The sequence below is a fragment of the Ambystoma mexicanum genome, chromosome 11 (genome assembly GCF_040938575.1).
Source record: "Ambystoma mexicanum isolate Mex_15411 chromosome 11, UKY_AmexF1_1, whole genome shotgun sequence".
In the NCBI taxonomy this organism is placed as follows: Eukaryota; Metazoa; Chordata; class Amphibia; order Caudata; family Ambystomatidae; genus Ambystoma; species Ambystoma mexicanum.
In genome coordinates, this window is record NC_090934.1 from 1,483,133,595 (window position 1) to 1,483,151,889 (window position 18,295).

Sequence of the window (18,295 nt, forward strand, 5' to 3'; positions counted from 1 at the left end):
ATCGCCATGGTTTTCCAATAATCGGCCCTAGATCGCCATGGTTTTTCCATGGTCCCCCCTAGATCGCCATGGTTTTCCCACGGTCGCTCCCTAGATCGCCATGGTTTCCCCATGGTCACCCCTGGATCGCCATGGTTTCCCCATGGTCGCCCCTAGATCACCACGGTTTTCCCACAGTCGCCCCTAGATCACCATGGTTTCCCCACGGTTGCCCCTAGATCGCTATGGTTTTTCCATGGTCGGCCCTAGATTGCCATGGTTTCCACATGGTCGCCCCTAGATCGCCATGGTTTCTCCATGGATGTTCCCATTGTATTCCTGGTAGCAGCTTCTGGAGTTTGTCAGTTGAGGGATATAACAGGGTTGCAATGTACACGCTGTGTCATGCAATGGTGTTTAGAGCTTATTCTGGGTGCCAAATTCCTTTGCAAAGCCTGCATAATTGACCCCTTGTTGGGCCTGTGCCACGGATGCTCATTTAAGGCAACCAACAAATTCAGGAAATTCATATGGTGGCTTTTGGAAGCACCCCTGGACTCATGTCACAAGAGATTACATTTTAAAGCAACTGTTGCACATTAGGACCTGGACTACTACACCCAAATCATTCTCACAACAAAAGAGGCAAATGCTGAAAGCGTAAAGCGCTTCTTGCCATTTTGTGTTAAAGAAGGCACGTTATTCAGAGGAAGTGTGGGCATATTTTATGTTGCTCATGTCCTTTCTCTCTCATGTATTAGGATTGGAAGTCTGACGATGTCTTGATAATGTGGTCTCCCATCGCTAAACGCCCTCCTTTTCCGCGGACTCTGGGCAGGTCCGTAAACAGAGACCCACAGTACATGGTTGTGCAACATGGCAGTACTATGGCAAGAGTCAGGAAGTCAGAGGTAGGCATAAAGGGAAAAAAACAACTTTGCTTTAGGGCTCTACCTTATAAGGGCTCCCTGCTCCTTGGGGCACTGCCTGTGCTCGAAACACTGCACCTTGCTCCCAGAGCACCGTGCAGCAGTCCGCCACCTACCTTTCAGTGGCGATTTGCGGCAGCCTGCAACGCATGTCACCTGAGCAGGAACGTTATTTAGTGGTAGCCAGGGGTCGCAGCTACCACCCCTGGCTCCCCCGTGCTACCCCTAGACCTGTCTTTGTGACCCCTGGGCCACTGGATAAAGAGGCAGTGCCAAGAGCAGATATATGTGTTGCACTGAAAAGGCTGTTGTAAATGCAACTAAGTGTGCCTTTTTCACCTGAAATCTAGACCTCGTTAGCTGGAAAAATTACAGGGATGCAGGAAAAACCATGAAGCCACCATCACTAACAGGATGGCAGTCCATTAGTGAAGCATGCCTGAATGGTTGGATTCAGAGGTGGGGCTGTCTGTGCAGCTCATACCCAGCACTGTAGCTGCAGGCAGGGTGTGGGGCTAGGTCCAGCGTGCTGGGAATAGGTCAGAGCAGCCTGCAGTACTCAGTGAACGCCAATCTCATCAGTGTTTCTCGTTGTCTGCTTTGCACATCCAGTGAGCCACTGGGCCTGTGAGGAGAGGGGTGTGGCCCAGTGGCTTCTGCCATCTGCCTTGCCTGGGCACTGTGTGACCTGACCCAGATCTGCCAGACCTGCCTCTCGGGCACATTGTAGATAGACGCAGGGTGAGAGGATTTACACGAAGCTGCCCTCTACCTATGAAGTAAACCATCTGTTGCTTCCTCAAGCGAACAATATATAGATTTCAAAGGACAGCACTTGCTTTGAAAACAATAAGATGCAGTGCAACATGGGATCAGTTCCTGTTCCAGTGCTTAGAAGCTGGAGGGGGCATTAAGCAAGATATAAAGGACCAAAGACAATAATTGAAATTGACCTGTTCTGGGGGTGATGTCATGCAGCTGCTGCTGTTTACATTTTAAAATTAAAAAAACCTGCAATTACTTTGACCTGCAACACATCCTTCCATCTTCCATCTAACAAAAGAAACAGTGTGTTACCAAATAAACAAAACAGAAAGGTTATGGTCATTCATAACCACGGGCAAAGCTCTGGGCAACCCTCTAGACCGTCGTTTTTCTGGTTGGTCTTGTGCTGGCCAGTTGCTGTTTCCCATCTGTGGCCAGACTCTTAGCAGGCACTGGATGTCTGCGCTTTGGGGTTCAGGGCTCTGCGAGATGCTCTGTCTGTTTAGAGTTTCACCTGAGTGATGTACAATAGGCCAGCTTCTTGTGTTGGACGTCTGCTTACATTCAAAGTAATTGGGTAATTTGGGCCTGTACACTCTGATATCCATATGGTGATCTGTTCTTGTATGAAATGTATATCACTTTACAGTGATATCGTAACCATACTAGTGTACTGAGGAACAATGGTATGTGATGCTACTTCCTGTTTTGTCAAGGGGTGACAGGTCATGTGCCATCATTTCACATGATGTCACTTGGGGAGTGGGGTCAAATGACATCACTTCCTGTGATTTCATAAGGGGCCAATGATCATGTGATGTCACTTCCGCTGGCATTTTGGTGAAATCGGGTCCCTGCACCTGAGGGAGTAAATACAGTGAGAAACCCTTCCAGAAGGAAGCTGTTCCTCGCCACGCCAACCACCACTGGGATAGCATTAACACATAATTTGTCTTTCTGGAATTCTATACAATAATTGCTAGACTCATTAAAGGTTTATTTCAGGCACACTTCAGGGGGTGAGTCACTGATTTAGTCTGTTCTTAAATACCTTAAATACACAAAGCATTTAGAGTAGAATAAGCATCCATTTTGGACTATGTATATTGCTTTTCGCAAGTTGCAGTTATAGCATGTTTTTTACCTGCCGTTGTCTCGTTACGATCATCACAAGACATTCCATCTCGGTGTCCTTGGTCACTTGACAAAATCCTTCTGCCTAGTGTACAGTGTAGAAATGTTTGACTATAGCACATAAAGGGGCCCTTGATTTCATTGTGCCACAAATAATGCTTTGTTGTAATGTGTCTATCTTTCCTATCTCCTTGGCATGCTGTTCAGGATGTTTGTTTGCATGTAGGAGGTAACGAGTGCCCAGAGTATGGGATGCAATGTGAGTGCGCTGCTTTCCCTGCGCTACTCTAAATTCTTTAATACACAATTATGACACACCATACCTATGGTATGTGTTTTGCCAACCTCTGAAGCCTGAAAAGTAGATCCACGCAGGCTTGATATGTGGCCAACTTTGCACTAGACCTGCAAATGAACTGGCCTGCTGTTAAATCTCAGTTACCAGTTTAATGGTGTCCACTACAGAGTGTCATTTGCTTTCTGACTTGGTGAACATTCAGACATGTAATTGCTAATTTTACTATAGCCAGTAAGATGGCTATAGCTGGTAAGATAGCTCAGTGGGTTGAGCGCTTGCTGCTGCAATGTGTATGTGAATTGTAGGTTTGAATCCTACCAACGTAGTTTTGGTTATATTGTATGTATATTTGTTCTATAAAAAGCGCTCAAGCGTAAGTGCTATATAATAACCCATCAATAACATGGTCATGGACGTCTGCTTTCATTCACAGTAATTTGGTAATATGGGCCTATACACACTGATATTAACAATACATATGGTGATGTATTCCTGTATGAAATGTATGTCACATTACAGTGATATCCTAACCATATTTTTCTCAGTGTACTTAGGAGCAGTTTCTTTATTTTATTTTATTGAACATTTGTATGATCCGTGATACAGCAGAATTGTGCTTCACGAGGCTAAATGGGAAGGGAACAGGGGGAAAAACATTGGCAAAAACAGTAAAATACAGTCATGGTTTTTGGCATCACACGATGGTGGGGGTAGAGGGCCCAAGGAGAGGAGGGCGGCCAGAGGCTAGGAGGAAAGCAAAGCGCAGGTGCCCCAATGAGAAGGATCTCCATCTTACTGACATTGAGACAGAGATTGTTCTCTCCAGGACTGAAATCCCTGCACTGGCTCCCAGTGGCTGCGAGGATTACCAGACCCTCCAGCTTATAGCGATTTTGCGATCCCGCAAAATGCAGCGAAAACGGCCGTTTTGTGCAAAATGCCGCAAAAACGGCCGTTTTGTGCAAAAATTGCATCTTAAAAAAAAAAATGTTTTTACTTTTTTTTTTTAAGTAATCTGCAAAAATTACTGTTTTAAAAAAAATAATACTCAGGGTGGCAGGTTCTCAACTTTTTTTTTTTTTACACAAGAAATGAAATGCGCTAACGCATCTCATCACTTGCGCCCCAAAAAAGTGCAGCCCAATCCACAAGGGACACATGAATGGGCACATTTTACATGCGCGCCCATTCAGATGTCCTTTTTCACCTCCATGATCAAATAATGTGGTGTTTCTGTCAATTTAAGAGCACATGCCTCTTTTCCAAGCAAGATGCACTTTTAAATGTGCAGAAATTGTAGGCAACCCTATGTGCACGGGATGTGGGGCTGTCACTGCATGGCAGGGTCTTTCCTGACCCTGTCATGCATTTCTTTTAAGGTATGAACCGCTGCTGTGTCGCTTGCATTTCTGTTCCTCAAACAGGATAAAAATGCATTTTTTGGGTCGCATTTTACAGCGGCAGGCACCTGGAGGGCCTGTCCCTGTGAAAGGCGCTGGGAGCTTGCAGAACACTGTCGGGAGAGCGATTCTATTCAAAGTACTGCCCATTTTGATGACAAAAATCTATCGAATGTGAAGGTACGCATACATATGTAATGTTGTGCTCACACTTGGAGTTTGTACTAATCATCATATGCGTTAAAAGAATGTACTTTTTGCTAAAAGAAGAGGCCTTCTCTTTTATACGGTGGCGTTTAATGGCCATATATGAATAGCAATTGCAAACTAGAAAGAGACCTGCTGACCTGGCAAGAACTTGTTTTTAACAGAAGAATTGTGTTTGGTCACTGTATGTCGAAGCATGCTGAGCCTGCTAAAACTATCTGCAGATTACGGGTGGGGAAGGAATGAGTAAGCACAGCCTCGTGCACAGAGATACACAGAAGGGCACGAGAGAGAGCGAATAACAGATAACAGGAAACCACAATAGCAGATGTTGAACTGTTGACCTTGATGCAAAGTCATGACTGGGAGGAACCGCCTTGTGGTGGACATAATCTATGTGCAGCAATGTATGACAATGTAAAACAGATGGGTATAAAAGGACCACGATGTGCAGGGGAAAGGGCGGCACTTTGACGACTTGCTTTGCGAGACGGTTGAACTTGTGGCCCATTCGCGAATGCTTGTGTGTTAATAAAGCAATGTTTACTCAACTCTTTTCTGTTTGAGTTTTTATAGGGTCCCTTTTGTACTGATTATGGTGACGGCGAGAAATCGCACCCACAATTTTGGTGTCAGAAGTGGGACGCGAAGGAGCGACAGTCCGTCACTGGGTGAGGAACGCCGCGGCGGAACCGGAGAAGGAATTGATCACGGGGCCCCAACAACTGAATCCGCACCTTTGATTGCAACCAACGCGTCATCCTTGTTTTTCCGGCTCCGTCGGCGGTGGAACAGCAGGCTGTCGCCCTTCGGGTCCGGAACACTCTGGCGGGACCCTTAAGATAAGTGGTATGGACGGATGCATGATGGAATAAGGAAATAATGATTCAGGGTTTGTGAAGAGGACGGTGGTAAGTCCGTCTATGAAGAAGTAATGTTGAAATGATGATATGATATGTTAGATACGCCAGGAGGATGTATTATTATTGTTAGCCAATAGGTGCATATTTGGGAAAGGTGAGTGTTTTAGGCAATTGCGGTATACCAACAAAATGGGTCAAGCGGCTTCCAGCAAGAGTGGTATAGGCAAGAGACACTATGTCCCTCTTGAAGGAACCCCTGCATTTGATATGTTGATTAAACATGGATTGAACTCAACATTGTTTTTAAGGGAGTGGTCCGAATACACAAAAGATTTGATTGAGCATAAATGGCCAGACACCGGGTCCTTTGATGTGGACCGCATATCCAAAGTAGAAATAGAGTTAGTAAAAAGACGGGTTAGACCCGCACAGTTTGAGGCTATACGACTATGGAGGGTAGAAGCAATGCGCAGGCGCAATGCTCAGAATAAACAAAAAGCAAAGGAGCAGAAGAGAACGGTAAATCAAAAATTACATGATCTAGAGATAAAAGAGAAGGGCGAGAGGCTAGATCAGTTGGATAGACATATGATGATTAAGAACAGTGGGGGTATGTATCCTGCCGTGCCGGTGCCTCGATATGAAGATGTGATAGGGCTAGAAGCAGAACAAACAACGACTGAATTATTGTTTCCAGGAGCTACAGCTCCACCGGCAGACAGTGAGGGTGAAAGGGTGGAATTCCCAATGAAGTATGGAAACCCAGATAGGTTGATAGACCATAGGAGAACGACTACTGTAGAAAAGGATAGAGATGGAGACTTGCAAATCCTTATGACCGGGCTGTATGGCACACCCCTCAATGACAGCCTACGGGACCAATTGGGGCGTTTGACACCTTTGGAATTTAGGACAGTGGCCACTAAACTATATACCTTTTATGAGGGTAACTGTAAATTGAGAGGACAGAGTACTGCGGATCTGCCCTCAGCATATCAGGACGCTGTCGCGTTACTACCAGTGACTGCGTCCAGTGTTCAGTTATGGGGATGTATGTCCGACATAATAGCGGAAGTCATAAGGGGCGGTGTTGAATGGGAGAAGGAAAAGAGGGCATGGGAAAGAGAGGTGAGGGAAAGAGAGGCTAGACTCAAAGATGCAGACCAGGCGGGCCAAAACGTAGCTAATCGTATGATAGCATCCATACACTCGCAGTCCATGTCCACCCTGGTGAGTCTGATGGAGGGCCTTGGCTGGCCTATACAAGTAAACGTAATTAAATATCTTCTTATTAGGGTGGATGATATAGAAGAGGAAAAGGAGCCTAGGTATGTGTCCCAGTGGAATAGGATTAGGACTGAATTGGATAAGAAACTGCTATCTAATATAAGAGTGGATGATTCATGGGCGGAAGAATGGAGGATGGCTAAGGTGGAGAAACTATTAAAAGATTATAAAAAAATAAAAGAGAAAGCTCTTAGTCATCAATCCTCTGTTTCGCCACCAGCGCAGGCCCTTGTAAGTGAACAAACAGACATGGAAAAGTTACTATTAATGCCAATGAGAGAGTGCCAACCCACCATAGAGGCAGCCACTGGTAACATGATGCGCACCTATGTGTATGTCCCTTTATCCCGAATTGAATTAATGCATATCACCAAGTCCATCCCCGACCCCCGTATAGACCCGGCAGGATTCTACAAAGAAGTGGGAAAGTTATTCAGACCAGGGTTATTTACCGTAGAGGATGTAGATAACATATTGTTAGCCATTGTCCCAGAAGAAATATGGACCCCCTTTCGTGCCAAAGACAATGAAACAATAAAATGGAAAGATGTAATGGATGCGAGCAAAAATAGAAAACTGCATGAGGAATATCCTGAACCCCTAAGGGGGCATGGCATGGCAGTCCTGAGGGCTCTAGAAAAGGTGTTACCCCCATTTGATGTGAATGTGGAGAAACTGTCCGCTGTGATACAGGGTGCAAGTGAGGAGGTAGCACAGTACTTTCTGCGTTATGAAGCAGCATTCAAAGCGCACAGTGGGCTAGAGATAGGGTCTGAAACGGGCCAACGGTACTTTGCCACAAACTTTGTAGAGGGGCTCCACGGGCCAATTCAGGAGAACATTAGGAGGGCAGAAAGTACATGGATGACTAGAAACCCCCGGGATCTCCTCGAAATGGCCAGGTATTATGAAAGAGGGGAAAGAGTAAAGGGACAACAAAAGGCACGACAAGAGAAGGATTTAAAAACCAAAGTGTTGATGCAACAGTTGCATCAAGGGCCCCAAGGCAGGTATAACTACAATAATAACGGCCCGTCACAGGGCTATAGCAGCAACATGATAGGGGGCCAAGGGACAGGAAGAGGTACAGTGCAAGGAGGTGCGCTATATGGGAGGAGTGATGGGCTACCCCAAGATGTATGTGCCTTCTGCAAGAGACCCGGACACTGGAAATCCCAGTGTCCCCAGAGTGGTGGGAGAGGAAGGGGCGTACGGCCCCCTTCACAGACAACATTTGCCCCAGGAAATAGGACTGGTGGGTACGGCAACCAAGACAATAGAATGTTTAAACCCCCTCAACCCAATGCCTTTGACGGACAAGCAAGAGGGGATGTTCCCTGGCCGGCCCCGCCTCCCCCCAATCTACTGTATCAGCCACAACAAACGACACAAGTACAAGGTGTATGCCAGGGTGAAGAATGTGGAGAAGGGGTATACTATAACAATGATTTTCAGGATAACACAAGCGATATGTCCTGAGGATGCCGGAATGAGATAGCGGGAGTGGTGCAGGTTCCTATAGACCAAAGGGGGCCTTATGCCTCTATTAGGATCGGCCCCCACCGAAACTTGAGATGTCTGGTAGACACGGGAGCTGGAAACAGGCACACCTGATTATACTAAGAGATTTTGCCTTTTTGTTGATGAACAGGAAGGTTGCGCTGTGTCAGTCTTGACACAGGAACAAGGGGGTAAACAGAGACCATGTGCATATTTTTCTAGCACTCTGGACTCAGTAGCTCGAGGCCTACCCCCATGCATGAGAGCAGTAGCTGCAGCAGCGACAGCCCTAAAACAAAGTGCAGGTATCATCCTAGGGAGTGAAGTAACAGTAAAAGTTCCACATACGGTAGATGTTCTTCTGAATAGAGTGCATACACAGCATTTGACTACAGCTAGACTCACACAGTATGAGATGATCCTGTTTGCCAGTAATGTAAAAATTGAACGGTGTAACACTTTGAATCCAGCGACACTGCTTCCTTTGCCCACCTCACCTGATGACATTAGGCATGATTGTGTGATTCAAATGGAAGAACACACTAAGGGTAGAGCAGACCTGCAAGACACCCCGCTGGTTGATAATGAGGGTATATTATTCTGTGATGGTTCCTGTTTCAAACTGCCAAATGGGGAGACAACAGCAGGGTATGCAGTAACTACAGGGGAACAGTTGATTGAGAGTGGGAAAGTGTGTGAGAAATCGGCGCAGGCGGCAGAATTGATTGCGCTAACTAGAGCATTAGTGTTAAGCAGCGGCATGAAAGTGACAATTTATACTGATTCAGCCTACGCGCACGGGGTGGTTTCCAGTTTTGGTAAACTCTGGGGAGAGCGTGGCTTCTTAACCTCTCAAGGTGATACTATTAAACATGCCCGATTGATTGCTGAATTATTGCAAGCCCTTACGCTGCCCAAAATGGTGGCCGTAGTGAAGTGCTCAGCGCATAAAAAAACACTGGATTATGTCACGCAGGGAAATTCTTTGGCTGACCAGATGGCTAAACTAGCTGCCACAAGGGACACTCGGTGGGAAGCCCGACAGCTCATAGTGGGGAGGGATGTGACTATGGAAGGGACGAAGGAGCGCGTAAAGGAAATCCAAGCAGATGCAACCATTGAAGAAAGACTATCTTGGCACAAGGATGATCAATATGAGGAGACGGTAGATGGGCTATGGGCACATACCAAAACGAACACCTGGGTACTACCTGACGCATACTTACCTGTGATAGTGAGCGTGGCTCATGGTCCAACCCACGTTAACGCAAGAACTATGGAAGAAGTTTTAAGTACTGTGTGGTACAACAAAAGATTGGGAATGTATTGTCGCCAATGGGCAAAACAATGTGAAATATGTGTTTTATATAATGTGGGGAAAGGTGTACCGGCCCCGGCGGGCCACAGTAAGTTACCCACCTGCCCTTTTGAGGTGGTGTATATGGACTTTATACAGCTGGAGCCTGTAAATAAACATTCCTACTGTTTGGTGATGACATGTGGGTTCTCAGGATGGGTGGAAGCATATCCCCTGCGGGACAATAGTGCCACCTCCACAGCACAATGCAGATTGAAACACTGGATGCCCTTGACTGAAATGGCCGGATGCATTGTCTATTGCATTATTGAGTATGCGTACTATGCCTAAGCGTACACATGGTTTATCTCCTTTCGAAATTGTTATGGGGCGCCCACCAAGTATTGGGACCCCCATATCACCTAAGAGATTGTCTGAGCAAGCATGGCCTGCATTACAACAGTACTGTATTGGGTTAACTAATAGACTGATTTCTATTAATGCACAGGTGAACGCAGTAGCTCCATCTCCTCTGATAGGAGAAGGTCACGACGTGCAGCCCGGTGACTGGGTTGTTATAAAAGCCTTCGATCGCACCAGCGGACTGCAACCCAGATGGAGGGGCCCGTTTCAGGTTCTCCTCGCAACACAAACTGCGGTAAAAGTTGATGGCAAACCGCACTGGTACCACGTGAATCACGTCAAGAAGACGCTGCCACTATTGATTCCTCCAGAAAAGGGAACCGACAAACCGCAGGTTGCAAGTGTACTGCCAGATGCCAGTGACAGGTGTGCCCATCGCCTCCGATCCCGTGACGTGTATGTGCCAAGCAACGTGTAAGGACACTGTTTTGAACTTTGATCATTAGGGAGATGAACATTTGGACTCTCTTGTTGGTTTTAGCAGAATTGTGCCTTACTGAAGACGACGGGCTTGTAGCCTGAAGGGCCTTCGGCGTTCCCCTCCTGGGACAGGCACTACGAGACGTGGGACAGATCGGATGAAGGTTTTCAGTGAGACCTACCACTATTAGAGTAATAAGGACACTGGTGCTTTAAATAGGGGATATTGCTATATCGCTAGGTTGCAACTGATATACGCTGTATACTGAGCCATATACTGAACTATGTCTACACCCGTGTATGCTGGTTTAGTCCCTGAACGGATAAGTGTATGCTCCTCAAACACAGAAGGTAAGAGGAAAATACCAGTTTGTACCACAAGAGGCAAAATTTTGTTTTCTGTATGCACGATAGTAGTACTAATAGCATTTGCCATAATATTCTGGTATCTGGAACATCCATCTAGATATGAATTAAAGAACCTGTTGCCCGAGTCAAATGAAACAGGGAGAACAGATTGGGTCAAGAGCAGGAATCGAGATGCCTATGACCAACACGACCCGGAAGACTATGCTAAAAATGAATACGTGAAGATAATAAACACAACATATGGGGTAGTGAATAAAACTGATTGCTGGATCTGCACCCACATGCCCCGACATAGCAGTGAAGGCATCCCAGTGTACGCATCGCCAGTTACTGAGGATGCGGGGTGTACATTAATTTACATGAGAATAGTGTCAGCACAGCAATATATGATACCGAATACCGCTTGTTATGTTAGAGGAGAGAACAAAACCCTTCTAAAGGAAAAGATACGCTATAAAATCAAAACTGAGGGAATCGGGCTTGCACCTGCTATGGTACAGATAGTAAGAGAACCTCCTCCCCCTATCACCATCACAAGGAGATAGCTGGTGGATGAAGCTCCTGAAAGAAATTGGATGGCAACTTCTTACGCCTATACTGGTTCTAGCGGCAATAGTTGTAGGAATTTGTCTCTGCATCCAATGTTTCCCGGTATGTGTGTCGTGCTGTGTTTCCATGTGTTCTTCCAGCATAACGCGCCTAAATCCAATGGATAAAAGCCATGTACAACAGGAATTTTTTGACATGGGAGGCCTGGAGAAGATTATGGTACATACAGTATGTGATGATGTTGCTTTCCTGCCATCTGCTTATGCTAGGACTGTTTAGATTGATGCTCAAGTGTGAGCAAAGGGTGGATTGAAGGTACGCATACATATGTAATGTTGTGCTCACACTTGGAGTTTGTACTAATCATCATATGCGTTAAAAGAATGTACTTTTTGCTAAAAGAAGAGGCCTTCTCTTTTATACGGTGGCGTTTAATGGCCATATATGAATAGCAATTGCAAACTAGAAAGAGACCTGCTGACCTGGCAAGAACTTGTTTTTAACAGAAGAATTGTGTTTGGTCACTGTATGTCGAAGCATGCTGAGCCTGCTAAAACTATCTGCAGATTACGGGTGGGGAAGGAATGAGTAAGCACAGCCTCGTGCACAGAGATACACAGAAGGGCACGAGAGAGAGCGAATAACAGATAACAGGAAACCACAATAGCAGATGTTGAACTGTTGACCTTGATGCAAAGTCATGACTGGGAGGAACCGCCTTGTGGTGGACATAATCTATGTGCAGCAATGTATGACAATGTAAAACAGATGGGTATAAAAGGACCACGATGTGCAGGGCAAAGGGCGGCACTTTGACGACTTGCTTTGCGAGACGTTTGAACTTGCTGCCCATTCGCGAATGCTTGTGCATTAATAAAGTAATGTTAACTTGGCTCTTTTCTGTCTGAGTTATTGCAGGGTCCCTCTTGTACTGGTTATGGACGGCGAGAAATCGCACCCACAAATGTTACAATTTGACCTATTTCGTCCAGTACTATTCAATCAATTTTTATAAATACTGAACATGTGTTGCGTGGGTGTCACCCGCTCCCCATGTTCCGCATTTTTGGTCTAGGGTGGTTGCATAAGTGTTTTCCCCTTTTTCCTCAAAATTGGAGCCGGGGACAAAAAAAAAAGAAAATAACAAAAAATAACAAAAAAGGGACCCTGCGGAGTCGGATCCGACCCACGTTAGAGGGACGGATCTGGCACCGCAGGGTTGCAGGGGAAGTGGCAGCGACCAAGCAGTTAAGTAGGGGAGGGGATGGGGTCGTGGTGAAAGGTACATTTTGGGTTGTTTGGCTAAAGTGCAAATCAATTTGCAGCGAAATTGACTACGGTCAATTCTGCCGCAAATAATTACACTTCGGTCAAACAACCCAGAACACCATTCAAGGCAGCTGGCCAGCGCACAATTTGCGCTACAGCTCAAGCCTGTGGAAATGCGCCGGTCACCTTTGAGAATAAGGTGACCTGCTAATTTCTAAAAATGGGTTGTCTAAGAATAGCATATCCTCCGTTCTTTTTTTAAATGCCCCACTATTTGAGGAACTGAGTCAAAATCTACATTTTAAAAAAAATAAAAAAATGGTTACACTATGAAAGAGGGAGAGTGATGGGTGAGATGTGAAGTGATAGGCAAGAAAGCAAAGGGAGAGCAGTGGGTCAGAGGAGGAAGCGCAGCACAAGAGAGCAGAGGAAGCAGTGATGCGGTGGGCCAGAAATCTAAGAGCGAGCAGAGGTACAGAAAGTAGAGGGAGCGTGTGGTCAGTGAGCCAGAAAGCAGAGAGGAAGCGGTTGGCCAGAAAGAGGCAGTGAGCTGCAGATTGGGAAAAAGTATGAGGGAAGAGTGTGATAGAATGGGAGAAAGGATGCAAGATGCAGAAGCAGCACAAAAGAATGAAACTGTAAATTGCGGGAGGAATTGTAGAGTGTAAGGTGTGAGTTGGGAGTATGATTTGGAGTGTGGCAGGGGCTGGGCAGTGCAAATTGTGACTTGACAGTGCGACATAGCACGTGAGTATTTGTATGACAGAGTGAGAGGTTAAGGAATGCAAGTTGTGATGGAGAGTTGGTGAGATGTGTGTGGGTGAGAGAGGTGTGTGGGTGTTTGGGGGATTGGAGAACATAGAAGGGGAATATTTTCAGCATTACAATTTATAATGATCAATTTAGTTAATATTATTAAATAGTTCAAAGAAGGTAGCAGGCGCTCCTCTCCAGAAAGAACATGGCATAATAACACGTGTATGGGGTTGCTTTTGGTACTCTTGTTCAGAGAGGAATTGCCATAGCGTTTCGGTGCTGGACTGCCCATGTGGGCGGGACAAAGACTGATATGCAAATGGACATTTCCCATCTGTGAAAGGTACAGTGAGCAAAAAGCATGTGCTGCAAACTCTCATCTCAGAACAGGTAATCATGCCATGTTCTTTCTGGAGAGGAGTGCCTGCTACCTTTTTTGAAATACTATTAAATAGGCTTGAACATTAAACCAGAAATGTAGCCAAATCAAACACTGTTCTGCCAAGCCAGAGACATCTGGGACTCTTCCTATTAAATTAATACAAAAGATACATAATAATGATACCCTGGCTCTCTTGTAGCCTTGCACTCTGCCTATTTCCTGCAATGTGGCAATCTTACACCCTCCAGTTAATACAAAATGTCCCGCAAAAATGCCGCAATAAATAAAGGTTTGTGCCGCAAAATTTGCCATTTCATGCCGCAAAATCCTGGAAGGTCTGGATTACATTCAAAACCCTTTGCATTGTACACAAGGCCTTCTGGGGCCTCAATATCTTCAACTCTCTCTTCATAAATATCTCCCTTCTCGAGCTCTTCGCTCATCCGACTCCAACTCCCTCAGGGTTGGTCGCTTCTCCAAGCAACAAGTTGGTGGTAGATCTCTTTCTGCGGCTCAGGCCTCCCTCTGGAACAGCCTCCCTGCCTCCCTTAAACTTGAGGAGAACCACCGGTTCAGGAAGCACCTCAAAACATTTCTCTTTGCCTCTGCTTTTTCTCTTCCTCTCCCCTGCTGACTTCCTGATTGCAACTGGAACTGCACTGGTTACCTGGCCACCCTCTGATTTCGGGCCCAGGTCTCTCCTACACCAGTCGCACATGCCCCCACTGCCTGCCCAGCAACCCATCACTCGGAGACTGTTTCTGTATCCCTACAGTCCCACTACCAGTACTTGAAACCCAAAGTCTGCACTTCCTTGCACTTGCCACCTGCTGGCCATTATTTTTACTTTTGTTATTATTCTATTCCCATGTACAGCACTGTCCCCTCCCACCCCCACACATTCCCCCTTCCCCCATCCCATGCATTTGCACGATCTGAATGACACCTGGCCTAGTAGGATCGTTGTCTGTCCTCCCTTTGTTCCCCCTCGGTTGCCCTGTCGTGCCTTGATATGCTTGTGTATAGGCGCGTTATAAATGCCATATCATATCATATCATATCAAATCATATCATTATCGTTTGCTGTGCCCGATGCCTGAAAGGCGCACAGACAGTCGGTATGAGAGAGGAGGAAGGAGAGGGGGAAGTAGAGAGAACTTTGAAAGAAAGCTGTGTGTCGTCAGCATAGCACTGGAAATGAGGAGAGAAGGAGATCAGGTGAGCAAGAGGGGCGAGGTAGATATTGAAGAACCATGGCAATAGGATAGAGCCCTGGGGGACGCCACAGGTAGAGAGGGTGCTGATGGAAGAGAAAGGGCCCAGTTGCAGCTGGGAAGGGCAGCTAGTGAGGAAAGAGGTCAGCCAATCCAGTGCCGGTGAGTAATGCCGAGAGTGTCACTGATTCATTTTATGAGGAAGGAACGGTTGACTGTGTCAAAGGCAGAGGAGAGATTAAGGAGAAGGAGAACATTGGGAGAGCTGGAGTTGAGATTTGGGAACATGGCTTCACAGGTGTTCAGGAGAGCAGCTTCCATGCCTCTGGATGCCCGGAATCCAGATTGATGGTCTTGAAGGCAACCAAAAAGATTAGTGTGGAGGGTTAGTTGGGGGAGGCCAACTCCTTCAAGAGTTTACCCAGGAAGGGGGGTAGTGGAAATAGGGCGATAGCCGGGCAGGAGGAGTCGGAAGACAGCTTTTTTAGGATAGGGTGCACAGGGGAGCAGTGCTTGAGGGATAGAGCCAGTGGTGAAGGAGTGGTTACAGAAGTCAGCAAGAGCCGGGGGGAGAGAGGAGATAATTGTCCTTGATGGTTCTGGAGGAGCAGGGGGGCACCTGTGTGGAGGAGGCCTTCATAGACCCTCCTCCAATGCTATGTGATGCCACTTGTCAAGGGGTGAAAGGTCGTGTTCCATCGCTTGCTGTGATGTAACTTCAAGGTGGGGTCAAACGACATCACTTTGTGTGATGCCATCAGAGGTCAAGGGTCGTGTGATGTCACTTCCGCTTCCGCAGGCATTTTGTTGAAATGTCTCTTCGCGGTTATTCCAGAGCGGCTCCTGGACCCGTGCGTGTTAACAGACTCGTAATATCAATGCACATTCAGTGTCCAGACTTGAACCTCCGCCGTGAGGCCGCCAAGCGGACAGCACAGGTGTCATTCTGGGGCACCAAGTGCTCCGCACTTAAGATGGAAGTGCAGATATTAAGCATGTTTTAAAGTACCCTAGTTCTCCTCGCCAAGGCCCTCGATCTCATCCGAGCAGTGAATCTGTTGTGAATGAATAGCGCTTCCAGCCAGTGGACTCTAGGCCCTATGATATGATATGATATGATATGATATGATATGATATGATAGTTTATTTATATAGCGCCTATACACAATGTGTTTCAAAGCGCTTCAAGGCAAGGGAGGGAACAAGGGAAAATACAATGACATTCTTACAGGCCATGAACAGTAAGGATGTGAAATAACTAGCGTACTCGGCCTGACGACATTTCAGATAGTGCAAGAGCTAAGACATAGATAAGGAAGGGAGGGGGAGTGTGGGAAGGAAATGGGAAACTGACAGGCGACTACCATACTAGGCCTGACGACATTTCTGGTAGAGCCGGAGAAAACAAAAGGGGAGGCAGAGGGGGGCAGAAAGGGAGGGGAGGAACAAAACAAGCGACTATCATACTAGGCCTGACGACATTTCAGATAGTGCTGGGGAAGGGGGGGAAAAGTAAGGGAAGGGCAGAGGAGACAGATGAGGTTGCTATCATATTAGGTCCAGGGAATTTGGGGGTGTAAGAAAAGCAAGGAATGCATTTTCACATCTGTTTTCCGCACACCCGCCAAGACCCGTGTGAGGGGGTAAATAGTGCCCTGGTCTTTCCTTGGATAATCCATGTAATAGCAATGATGCGTGTGCGCATGCGTGTGGAATCAGACCCTGCAATCCTAAAAGAGGCTTCTCGTTTTCATACATCAAAGAGTTTTCAGTCAAGAATTTCACTCATGAAATATGTTTGCGCTAAGCAAACTTTGGGCTTTGCTTATCCAGACCCCCCCCCCCACCCTTCGCCCCCTCCCCCGGAGCGGCGCATCATGATAAGCAGCGCTGAGAAGCACATCAAAGGCCGGGCACTACCAGGTGCTATGCTGCCAGGATAGAACGCGGGTCCTGGCAGCACATGCGATGTGGACAGAGTCCCCGGGGGACAGGCTCGTGCTCCCTCTGGACACTGTCCTGGATGCTGGCCCCCTCCTAGATGAGGGCAGGGTGCTCCATGAGTGCTGCCCTGCAGGCAGAGACGTTTTATGGGAGGGCAAAAGGGGCACTTGCCCAGGGCCCCCACCTTGGAGGGGGCCCCACAAGGCTGCCTGATCTAAAGAAGTAATATTCCTTTGTTCAACAGGCTTAAATAGCACACATCAGAATATTGTATTGCGTGGTGCTGCGGCTCTAAACCTATTGCCTGTCTGTTTTGGCAAGTACCTTCTGCCTCAATCAATTTATCATGTAATGCTTGCTGTGGTCACTCTGGTATATATAGTTTGTGTGTTCCTTGCGGCACAACTCTGTAGCATTCTTTCCTTCCTGTGGGAATTATGTTGATCATGTGCAATAACAAAATTTGAAATGCATATTGGTAAATTGAGTGCCACAATGGTTCAGAAGTTAGCTCAGTGTGTTAATCACTCATGCGGATTATGTGCTCCTATGCAAGAGTGGAATAGCACATTCCTGTAAGGCTGGCTGAGACTTCCCTAGGTCTGAAGATTATAAACCTGCCTGCATATGTACATGGTAATGCAGCACAACAGGTGCAATTATCAGCAATATACCTGCACCAGATAGGGGTTGCAATAAAAACGAACATGTCACTCTTATAGTGAAGGTCTAGAAATTGGTTTGTTCATATGGAGTTTTGTAAAACCTAGGCAATCACCTCCAACGATGAGTATAAACTGTTAGTCCAAGAGATGAATAAGTATCCGTATTTGGAACCAAAGCATTCATGCTTGTATCCTGGCTTTGACAGCAGACAATACAGTGATCCTGGTCAATCATCTAATATCTCATACATAAATGTACTGTCTTTTGTGAAGTTTGCCTCCCTGCATGCTGGTGGCATCGTTTAGCCCATTACTTCATCTTTCTTCTTATGTAGGCCATTTGAGTGGAAGGGGTGGTAGACAGAAGGGAGCAGACCAGATGGTGCAGGACTCAGGCAAGCATATTTTAAAGTCTGCTCGTCTCACAGAAAACAACGCTTTGAATTTTTGTATAAGTCAAAGGTTTTTCTGCACATTTATAAATGACAATTTCACAAGCCGGTGTTTTGGAAATATGTAAAGCTTTAAAATACAGAAGACCAACCCAGAATAAATCTGTAAAATCACAGTGATTGGTGTGCTGGTACTTATATACGTCTCTTGATGATGGAGAGAATGAAGGTTCTGTGTTAAACCCTTCTATAA

The 18,295-nt window shown here is 46.3% G+C and overlaps 1 long non-coding RNA gene across 1 annotated transcript; it reads left to right on the forward strand.

Annotated features, from left to right (window-relative positions):
* Positions 1-4,686: 4,686 nt before the first annotated feature.
* LOC138504620 (uncharacterized) lies at positions 4,687-12,312 on the forward strand. Its single transcript, XR_011279871.1, has 2 exons — positions 4,687-5,235; positions 10,168-12,312. It is a non-coding gene; the product is annotated as an uncharacterized lncRNA (long non-coding RNA).
* Positions 12,313-18,295: the final 5,983 nt, after the last annotated feature.